Raw genomic sequence first — 12,087 nt, 5'->3', positions numbered from 1 at the left:
TGCACGTTATGCACATGTACCCTAGAACTTAAAGTATAATAAAAAAAAAAAAAAAAAAATTTGTAACTTTGATACACCTCTAGAAAGACTGACAAAGAGGAAAGACAGAACACACAAATTACTAATCTCGTGAATGAAAGAGGCGCTAACGCTACAGAGCGTGAAGACATTAAAAGGGTAAGAGACTACTACAAACCATGCTATGTACATAAATTTGATAAAGTAGATTAAATGGGCCAATTTCTCAAAAACCATAGACTACTAGCAAAACTTACTGAAGACGAAATGGTAATCCGAATGATAATCCTAACTATTAAGGGAATTGAATTTGTAGTAAAAATCTTCCCCCAGAAAGGAATCTTCAAACCAGACAGTTTCACCATGGGAACACATGTTTAAAAAAAAAAAATTATATACAATCTCTTCTAGAAAACAGATGAAGAGATAAACAGTTCCCAATTTATTCTATGAGGCCAGCATTACTTTCATACCAAAACCAAAGACAGTCCAAGACAAGAAAAATACAGGCCAATATGCCTCATGAATATATGTGCAAAACTTTTCAACAAAATATTAGAAAATCAAATCCAGCAACAGACAAAAAGAATAATACACCATAGGCTTTATCCTAGGAGCAAAACTGATGAAGAGAAAAACATTTAATAAAATTTATGTCCATTCACAATAAAAACTCTCAGCAAACTTGGAACAAAAGGAAACTAAGCTTGATAAAGGACATCTTAAAAATAAAATAAAACTTGGCCAAGCATAATGGCTCATGCCTGTAATCACAGCACATTGGGAGGCAGAGGTGGGAGGATCGCTTGAGGCCAGGAGTTTGAAACCAGCCTAAGCAACGTAGTGAGAGCCCCATCTCTGCAAACAATTTTAAAATTAACATCATGTTATACTTAATGGTAAAAGACAAAACGCCTTCCTCCTAATATCTGAAACAAAGGAACACTCTCACCACTCTTATTTAGAACTATACTAGCCAGTGCAATGAAGCAGGAAAAATTAATAAGAGGCATACAGATTGGAGAGGAAAAAATAAAACTGTCTTTATTTGTAGAGAACATAATTGCTTGCATTAAAAAAAAGTATTTTTTAAATATCTTGAACCAATTTAATATGTGGGTTTAACATTCATGAATATATGAATATGCACAATTTAATCAATCATATTTCTATTTACCAGAAATGAATAAATAGAAATCAAAATTTTTTTACAATACTATTTACAATAGTTCCCCAAAATAAAAAACCTTGCTATAAATCTAGCAAAATACATATAGGATCTGTATAGCGAAAATTACAAAATGCTTATGAAATATCCTAAAGGCCTAAGTAATTGAAGAATAACAAGTTCACTAATTGGACATTCAACATAGTAATGATGTCAAATCCATAAAAATTGACCTATTTTTATGGTCAATTTTCATAAAAATAGATCAATTTTCATAAAATGGGTCAATTTTCAATTCTAACCTCTGGCAGAAATTTTTGTAGATAAGGTTATTCCAAAATATATATAGAAAGGCAAAATAACTATAATAACCAAAACAATTATTTTTAAAAAGAAAATAAAATTGAAAGAATCACACTATCCAATTTTAAGACTTACTATAAAGCTTACTATAGTATTTTATACAGCACTGTAATGGCAATGGGATAGACATATAAATTAATGGGAGAGATGAGACAGCACAAAAATAGACCCACACAAATAATGGCCAATGGATTTTTGACAATAGCACAAATGCAATTCAGTGGAGAAAAGATGGTCTTTTTAAAATGATGTTGAATAATGAGCTTTGACCTAAACCTCATATCTTATATAAATATAGACTATACATCTAAAAGTGAAATATGAAACTAAAATGTTTGGAATAAATCATAGGAAAAAATATGTCATGTCCTAGAGTTAGGCAAATAGTTCATACACTTGACACCAAATGCAAAATCTATAAAAGATAAGATTGATAAATTAGAGTTCATCAAACTTTAAGATTTTTGTTTTGCCAAAGATACTGTCAAGAAAAAATAATAAGACAAGCTAAAGACTCGGAGAAAATATTTGCAAATGTACCTGACAACAGACTTGTATTCAGAATATGTAAAGAACCCTCATAATTTGACAATAAAAAAACAAACTATTAAAAAGTGGGCAAAAATCTTGGATGGATACTTCATCAAAGAGTATGAATAGATAGCAAATAAGCACATTAAAGGATGTTCAAAATCATTAGCATTACGGTCCTGGAGATCACATAATTAATTTAATCAGCCTTTGTGTGAATTAATCTATTAGATTCCTTCCCAAGAGCTCATTTTCACAGGGAAGGAAATGGAGCATGGTTAAACGGAAGAAACAAATTAAAAAAAAAAAAAAAAAAACGAAGGGTGGGCAGGGCCAAGATGGCTCCCACTGAGAAGAACCAAAACAGCATGAGAATCCTGCACTGGCAAGCGAGGTATCCATATTCTATCATCAGGACTGACTAGGTGGTTGGCATGACCCACAGAGAAAAATGAAAAGCAAGGTGGTGTGTTGGCCCACCTGAGAGCCACACAGGGCAAGGGGAGTCACCCCCAGCCAAGGGAGGTGGTGAGTGAGCATGCTACCCAGCCTGGGAAACCATGCTTTTTCCACAGATCTGTGCAACCCCAAATCAGAAGATCCCACTTGAGAGCCCATGCCACCAGGGCCTTGGGTCCCAATCACAGAGCCACACAGGTTCTCAACAGCCACTCAGCTGGAATCTACCTAAGACTACCAAGTTCCCTGGGGGAGGGTTGGCAGCCATTGCTGCAGCTGCTAGCTGCCTAAGACACTGAACTCCCAGGGTTGGGGAGAAGGGCAGCAGCCATCGCTATAGCTCCAGTGATTTTTCCCTGCTGGAGCTGAGGAGGCTGGATGGCTTGGTCCCAAAAGGTATTCCCCATAGCACAGCACACTGGGTGTTGCAGACCATGACCGGACTGCCTCTCAGGCTGGACCCTGACACATTCCTCCTCACTGGGCAGGGCCTCCCTGCAGGAACTCCAGGAACTCCAGCAACTCTAGCCAGGGTCTTAGGGACAGAGCTCTGATCTCCCTGGGCCTGAGCCTCTAGAAGGAGAGGTGGCCATGGTCTCCATGGACCAGCAGACTTAATCTTTCCTTCTGCTAGTTCTGAGGAATCCAGGCAGCTCAGATAAGTGAGTTTCTCCCCTAATGCAGCACTATCCCTCCACCAAGGGACAGCCAAAGTGCTTTGTTAAATGGGTCCTGGTTCCCATGCCCCCCAGCTGGGTGAGACCCCATAACAGGGGTTGCCAGACACCCTATACAGGAGCATTTCTACTGGCATCAGGTTGGTGCCTCTCAAGATCAGAGATCCCAGAGAAAAGGCAAGCACCCATCTTTGCTGTTCTCCAGCCTCCTTGGGTGACATCTCCAGGTGTGGGAGATACCCAGATGAATAGGGCCTGAAATGAACCCCTGGCAAACTGCAGCAGCCCTACAGAAGAGGGACCTGACTACTGAAAGAAAAACAAACAAGCAGAAAGCAACAACAACAGCATCAACAAAAATCATCCCCACAAAAATCTCATCCAAAGGTCAGCAGCCTCAAAGATCGAAACTAGACAAACTCATGAAGATGAGAAAGAACCAACGATAAAACAATGAAAATTCAAAAGGCCAGATCATTCTCCTCCAAATGATTGCAACATCTCTCCAGCAAGGGCACAGAACTGGATGGAGGATGAGATAGATGAATTGACAGAAGTAGATTTCAGAAGGTGGGTAATAACAAACTTCACTGAGGTAAAGGAACATGTTTTAACCCAATGCAAAGAAGGTAAAAACCCATGATAAAAGGTTACAGGAACTGTCAACTAGAATAGCCAGTTCAGAGAGGAACATAAATGACCTGATGGAGCTGAAAAACACAGCACGAGAACTTTGTGATGCAAACACAAGTATCAAAAGCTGAATCAATCAAGTGGAAGAAAGAATGTCAGATATTGAAGACTATTTTACTGAATTAAGGCAGGCAGACAAGATTAGAGAAAAAAGAATGAAAAGGAATGAACAAAACCTCTGACAACTATGGGACTATGTAAAAAGACCAAACCTATGACTGACTGGAGTACCTGAAAGAGACGGGGAGAATGGGACCAAGTTGGAAAACACACTTCATGATATCATCCAGGAAAACTTTCCCAACCTAGCAAGACAAGTGAACACTCAAATTCAGGAAATACAGAGAACCCCAGTAGGATACTCCATGAGAAGATCAACCCCAAGATACATAATTATCAGATTCTCCAAGTTTGAAATGCAGGAAAAAATGTTAAGGGCAGCAAAGAGAAAGGCCAAGTCACCTACAAAGGGAAGCCCATCAGACTAACAACAGCGGACCTCTCAGAAGAAACCCTACTAGCCAGAAGAGAGTGAGGGCTGATATTCAACATTCTTAAAGAAAAAAAATTTCAACCCAGAATTTCATATCCAGCTTATCCTTCATAAGCAAAGGAGAAATAAAACACTTTTTATTTTACATTCACACATAACATTAGCCTTAAGTAAAAACGGGATAAATGCCCCAATTAAAAGACAGACTGGTACACTGAATAAAGAGTCAAGACCCATCAGTGTGCTGTATTCAAGAGACCCATCTCATGTACAAAGACATACACGGCTCAAAATAAAGGGATGGAAAGAAAGTTACCAAGCAAATGAAAAGCAGGAAAATGCAGAAGTTGCAATCCTAGTTTCTGACAAAACAGACTTTAAACCAACAAAGATCAAAAAAGACAAAGAAGGGCATTACATAATGGTAAAGAAATCAATTCAACAAGAAGAGCTAACCATCCTAAATACATATGCACCCAATGCAGGAGAACCCAGATTCATAAAACAAGTTCTTAGAAATCTACAGAGACTTAGACTCCCACATGGTAATAGTGGGAGACTTTAATACCCCACTGTCACTATTAGATCATCAAGACAAAAAATTAACAAGGATATTCAGGACTTGAACTCAGCTCTTGACAAGTAAACCTAATAGATATCTACAGAACACTACACCCCAAAACAACAGAATATACATTCTTCTCAGTGCCACATGGCACTTACTCTATAATTGATCACATAATTGGAAGTAAAACACTCCTCAGCAAATGTAAAAGAACTGAAATCACAACAAGCAGTCACTCAGACCACAGTGCAATCAAATTAGAACTCCAGATTAAGAAACTCACACAAAACCACATAACTATATGGATATTGAAAACCTGCTCCTGAATGACTCCTGGGTAAATAATGAAATTAAGGCAGAAATCAGGAAGTGCTTTGAAATCAATGAGAACAAAGAGACAGCCGGGCGTGGTGGCTCAAGCCTGTAATCCCAGCACTTTGGGAGGCCGAGGTGGGCGGATCACGAGATCAGGAGATCAAGACCATCCTGACTAACACGGTGAAACCCCGTCTCTACTAAAAATACAAAAAATTAGCCGGGCGTGGTGGCGGGCGCCTGTAGTCCCAGCTACTCGGAGGCTGAGGTGGGAGAATGGCATGAACCTGGGAGGCAGAGCTTGCAGTGAGCCGAGATCGCGCCACTGCACTCCAGCCTGGGCGACACAGCGAGACTCCATCTCAAAAAAAAAAAAAAAAAGAGAACAGAGAGACAACGTACCAAAATCTCTGGGGTGCAGCTAAAGCAGTGTTAAGAGGGATATTTATAGCACTAAATGCCCACATCAGAAAGTTACAAAGATCCCAAATTGGCACCCTAACAGCACAACTCAAAGAACTAGAGAAGCAAGAGCAAACAAATCCAAAAGCTAGCAGGCGACAAGAAATAACTATGATCTGAGCAGAACTGAGATAGACACACACACACAAAAAATCCTTCCAAAATTCAATGAATCTAGGAGCTTGCGTTTTGAAAAAAAATAATAAAATAGACCACTAGCTAGACTAATAAGAATCAAATAGTCACAATAAAAAATGATAAAGGGGATATCACCACTGACCCCACAGATATACAAAAAGCCATCAGAGAATACAATAGCATACCTCTATGCAAATAAACTAGAACATCTGGAAGGAATGGATAAACTCCTGGACATATATACCCTCCCAAGACTAAACCAGGAAGAAGTTGAATCCTTGAATAGACCAATAACAAGTTCTGAAATTGAGGCAGTAATAAATAGCCTACCAACCAAAAAAAGCCCAGGACCAGACAGATTCACAACCAAATTCTACCAAAGGTACAAAGAGGAGCCAGTACCATTCCTTCTGAAACTATTTCAAAAAATCAAAAAGGAGAGACTTCTCCCTAACTCATTTTATGAGGCCAGAATCATCCTGATACCAAAATCTGGCAGAGATATAACAAAAAATGGAAACTTTAGGCCAATATCTCTGATGACCATCAATTAGAAATCCTCGATAAAATACTAGCAAACTGAATCCAGCAGCACATCAAAAAGCTTATCCACTATGATCAAGTTGGCATCCTCCCTGGGATGCAAGGCTGGTTCAACACACACAAATCAAGAAACGTAATTTATCACATAAACAGAACTAATGACAAAAAAAAAAAATGATTATCTCAATATATACAGAAAAGGCCTACAATAAAATTCAATATTCCTTCATGTTAAAAACCCTCAATAAACTAGGTATTGGTGGAACATATCACAAAATAGTAAGAGTCATGTATGACAAACCCATAGCCAATATCATACTGAATGGGCAAAGGCTGGAAGCATTCCCTTTGAAAACCAGCACAAGAAAAGGATACCCTCTCTCACCACTCCTATTCAACATAGTATTGGAAGTTCTGGCCAGGGTAATCAGGCCAGTGAAAGAAAAAAAGCCTATTCAAATAGGAAGAGAGGAAGTCCCATTGTCTCTGTTTGCAGAAGACATGATCCTATATCTAGAGAACCCCATCATCTCAGCCCAAAAGCTCCTTAAGCTGATAAGCAACTTCAGCAAAGTCTCAGGATACAAAAATCAATGTGCAAAAATCACAAGCATTCCTACACACCAACAATAGACAAGCAGAGAGTGAAATCATGAATAAATGTCTACTCACAATTGCTACAAAGAGAATAAAATACCTAGGAATACAGATAAGAAGGGATGTGAAAGACCTCTTCAAGGAGAACTACAAACCACTGCTAAAGAAAATAAGAGAAGACACAAACAAATGGAAAAACATTGCATCCTCTTGGCTAGGAAGAATCATTATCATGAAAATGGTCATACTGCCCAAAGTAATTTGTAGATTCAATGCTATTCCCATCAAACTACCATTGACATTCTTCACAGAATTAGAAAAAACTACTTTAAAATTTATGTGGAACCAGAAAAGAACCCATATAAAAAGACAATCCTAGCCAAAAAGAACAAAGCTGGAGACATCATGATACCTGACTTAAAACTATACTACAAGGCTACAGTAAGCAAAACACCATGGTACTGGTATCAACACAGACATATGGACCAATAGCACAGAATGGAGATCTCAGAAATAAGACCACACATCTACAACCATCTGATCTTCGACAAACTTGACAAAAACAAGCAATGGAGAAAGGATTCCCCATTTTAATAAATGCTACTGGGAAAACTGGCTAGCCATATGCAGAAAACTAAAACTGGACCCCTTCCTTACACCTTATATGAAAATTAACTCAAGATGGATTAAAGACTTAAATGTAAAACCCAAAACCATAAAAATCCTAGCAGAAAATCTAGGCAATACCATTCAGGACATAGGAATGGGCAAAGATTTTATGATGAAATCACCAAAAGCAATTGCAACAAAAGCAAAAACTGACAAATGGAATCGAACTAAAGAACTTCTGCATTGCAAAAGAAACTATCATCAGAGTGAAGAGACAACTTACAGAATGGGAGAAAATTTTTGTAATCTACCTATCTGACAAAGGTCTAATATCTAGAATTTACAAGGAACTTAAACAAATTTACAAGAAAAAAACAACCCCATCAAAAAGTAGGCAAAGGACATGAACAGACATTTCTCAAAAGAAGACATTTATGCCACCAACAAACATGAAAAAAAGCTCAACATCATTGATCATTAGAGAAATGCAAATGAAAACCACAACAAGATACCATCTCATGCCAGTCAGAATGGCAATTATTAAAAAGTCAAGAAACAACAGATGCTGGCAAGGCTGTGGAGAAATGGAATGCTTTTATACTGTTGGTGGGAATGTAAATTAGTTCAACCATTGTGGAAGACGGTGTGGTGATTCCTCAAGAATTTAGAACCAGAAATACCATTTGACCCAGCAATCCATTACTGAATATATACCCAAAGGAATATAAATCATTCTGTTATAAAGATACACGCACACATATGTTTATTGCAGCACCATTCACAACAGTAAAGACATGAAATCAACCCAAATGCCCATCAATGATAGACTGGATTAAGAAAATGTGGTGCATATACACCATGGAATACTACGCAGCTATAAAAAGGAATGAGATCATGTCCTTTGCAGGGACATAGATGAAGCTAGAGGCCATCATCCTCAGCAAACTAAAACAGGAACGGAAAACCAAACAATGCATATTCTCACTCACAAGTGGAGCTGAACAATGAGAACACATGGACACAAGGAGGGGAACAACACACACCAGGGCCTGTTGGGGGGACAGTGGGAGGGAGAACAACAATATAAATAGCTAATGCATGCAGGGCTTAATAGCTAGGTGATGGACTGATAGGTGCAGCAAACCACCATGGCATATGTTTACCTATGTAACAAACCTGCACGTTCTGCACATGTATCCTGGAACTTAAAATAAAGTAAAATTTTTTTAAAAATGCTAATTTAACTTTGCCATAATTAACTCTTTGCTTGGGTGATTTCTAAATCTCAGAAATTACCACTAAAGAACTTATCCATGTAACCAAACACAACCTGTTCCCAAAAATCCAACAAAAATAATAATTTTAAAATATTTTAAACTTAAAAGAAAAGAAAGGAAGGAATACTTTGAAAGTAAAACTCATCTGCTTCCCAACTTCTTCAAAGGAGGCAATAATGTAGAGTAGGAAAAGCATGGATGATGGCGTTGACATGGGATTTTAAATCCACCTCCAATACGGTTCCAGGTCTTGAAGAACTCACAGTCCACTAAAAGACAGACACACTAACAGATTGATAATTACATAGGCCTTCCTATGCGCCAGGCATTTTGATAGTTTGTAAATAGGTAGAGGGTGGCCTGCAGTCAGCATAGCCACAGGGGACGAGAGGCCCTAATATACAGGTTGTGCCACGGCTATGTCTAGTGTCAGATTGCTTGCCAGTGTCTTAAGAAAGCCAGATGCCTGGCTTGGACTCTTGGGTGTGCTCCAAGGGACACTTTCACACAAACTCTGTACTCCTGGACTCAATACTTATATTTTTTCTAGTACTAAGTTAAATGCATCAAATTATAAAACCCTTTTCCATAATATTTTCTCACTGAGACTCCCAGGACTTATAATATCTCCAGAAAATATTTTTCCATTTTCTTTTTTTTTTTTTTTTTGAGGCAGAGTCTCGCTCTGTTGCCCAGGCTGGAGTGCAGTGGCACGATCTCGGCTGACTGCAAACTCCACCTCCCGGGTTCACACCATTCTCCTGCCTCAGCCTCCCGAGTAGCTGGGACTACAAGCGCCCGCCACCACGCCCGGCTAATTTTTTTATATTTTTAGTAGAGACGGGGTTTCACCGTGTTAGCCAGGATGGATTTTTCCATTTTCTATAGGACTCAAAAGTAATATAAGCTCCAAAAAAAATCCAATGAAAAGTCTCTGTAAAAAGTGGAAGATGAAGAGGACTCTGATGAAGAAGGTGATTGTTAAAGAGATGAGTGAGCAGGAAGAGGAGCTTGAGGATGAGCCTACTATGGTCAAAGATTATAAAGACCTGGAAAAAGTAGTGCAGTCTTTTCAGTACAATGTTTTCCTGAGCAGAGGCCTCGATGTTGGGAGAAACAATGTGGAAGACAGATTCTACAAAGATGAACTCAGGCTGAATGGGGGAAAACTGCGGAAGCAAAGCAAAATGGTCAAAGTGGGAGACACATTGGATCTTCTCATTGGAGAGCATAAAGAAGCAGGAACAGAGACAGTGATACAGATTCTCCTAAAAAAAAAAAAAAAAAAAAAGATGTTTGAAGACAAGACTGAAAGTGAAAAATATAGAGCAGTGTTACGCAATGGTGAAAAAACTTAAAAGTTGCCTAGGAAGAGTATGTCTAAATAGATGAATTGCTTTATAGTGAGAAATAGAGACTGCGTAAACATTGTGCCTTAATCTTCCTAAACCTCTGAAGTGACGATAATAATACTCAGCATTACTGAGTACTTGCTATGTGCCAAGCACTAGTCTAACCATGTGTCATGTCTAATGCCATTTAATTATCATGATTACCTTGTGAGATAGGTACTGCTAGTATCTTTGTCTCACAGATGAGAAAATCAAGCCTTGGAGAAGTGACTTCCCAATGTTAAACAATTAGGAAGCCACAACATTGGAAATCAAATTTTCCTGAATCTTGACACTGCCATGACCACTATGATCAAGGGAAGCACAGGCTGCAGTGGGAGTGCAGAGGAAGAGTGCTTTACCTAGTCCTAGCCTAGCGACAAGAAAACGTTTCCTATAAAGAAGTCTTAGCTGAGACCTGAGAACAAATAGGAGTCAGAAGGCAAAGAAGGTAAAGGCATGTGCAAAGACCTGGACAGGTCCCAGGAATTCTTAGTAGTTTGGTCTGATTGGAGTATAAGGGAAAATCAAGACAGGAGACCAGAGGTCAGGCCAGGAAAAGTTTTGCTGTGTGCTGTATTCATCAGAACTCTTGTGGTTTCAAGAAACAAGTCTGTGGAGCTACCCCACAGAGAATCAGAAATGTACTGGTTCAAGTAGCCCGACTATGGGAACCATGAAGTTAGATTGGTCTCCCTCTCTATCCTAGTTTTTTTGTGTGGGCTTTATTTTCTCATACCACCTTCCTCCACAAGACAGAAATTAACACTAATATTATCGCCTTCAGGATTGCCTTTCATAGTAGCCACAGAGATTCTTTTCTCTGAAGTATAATGTTTAATTTCCAAACATTTCGGGATTCTTCTAGATATGCCTCTTGTTGTTAATCAATAACTTATTGAACTGTGATCAGAGAATGTATTTATACTTAAGGTATAATTCCTTTGAAATTTTTTAAGACTTTATGGTTCAGCATATGACCAATTTTGCTAAATGTTTCATGTGGACTTTAAAAGAATATACATTCTTTTATTTGGGGATGCAGAGGTGAATAAAGGCAAATGTGATCAGATTTGTTTATCATATCACTCAAATGTTCTGCTCACTCATGGATTTTTTTGTCCATTTATTCTGTCAGTAACTACAGTAAATGTGTTAAAATCTCCCACTATAACTGTGAACTAATTTATCCTTTTATTTATGTTAACTTTCGCTTTGCATACTTGAAGCTACATAATTAAGCAGGTACAAATGTAGAATTATTTCTGGTAGGTAAACCCTTTTTAACATGATGAACTGTCCCTCTATCGCTACAACTGCTTTTTGTCTTAAAGTCTGTTTTATGTGGTATTAGTATAGCTGTGTTAGCTTTCTTTTGGTTAATGTTTGTATGGTAAACAGTCTTTCATCTTTTAACTTCATCTTTTATCTCTCTGCATCCCTATGTGTGAGATCTTCTCCTTGCAAGCAGCATAAAAATTGGACTTTATCCAGTCTGAAAACCTTTATCGTTTGATTGAATTATGTGGTCTATTTACATTATATAATTATTAATATATTTGGGTTTAATCTACCATCTTATTTTCTACTTGTTTCATCTGTATTTTTTCTTTCTTCCTTTTTCCCTTCTTTTGGATTATTTAAATATTTTTGTTACATTTTTACCACATTTGCTTTTACTTCTTTTTTATTACTTCAACCATTACTCTAGAGGTTATAATGCACATCTTTGGTTTATTATATTCTAATGTAAATTAATTTTTACTTCTCAGACAAGGCAAGACCTTA

At 38.0% G+C, this 12,087-nt stretch overlaps 1 pseudogene; it reads left to right on the top strand.

Moving 5' to 3' along the window:
- The first annotated feature begins 9,327 nt into the window (after positions 1 to 9,327).
- On the top strand, positions 9,328 to 10,296 carry LOC105515888 (annotated as a pseudogene).
- Positions 10,297 to 12,087: the final 1,791 nt, after the last annotated feature.

The sequence above is a fragment of the Colobus angolensis genome, unplaced genomic scaffold (genome assembly GCF_000951035.1).
Source record: "Colobus angolensis palliatus isolate OR3802 unplaced genomic scaffold, Cang.pa_1.0 Scaffold27, whole genome shotgun sequence".
Taxonomy (NCBI): Eukaryota; Metazoa; Chordata; class Mammalia; order Primates; family Cercopithecidae; genus Colobus; species Colobus angolensis.
The sequence above is the reverse complement of the archived record's forward strand: the minus strand, read 5'-3'. Positions and strand labels throughout refer to the sequence as shown.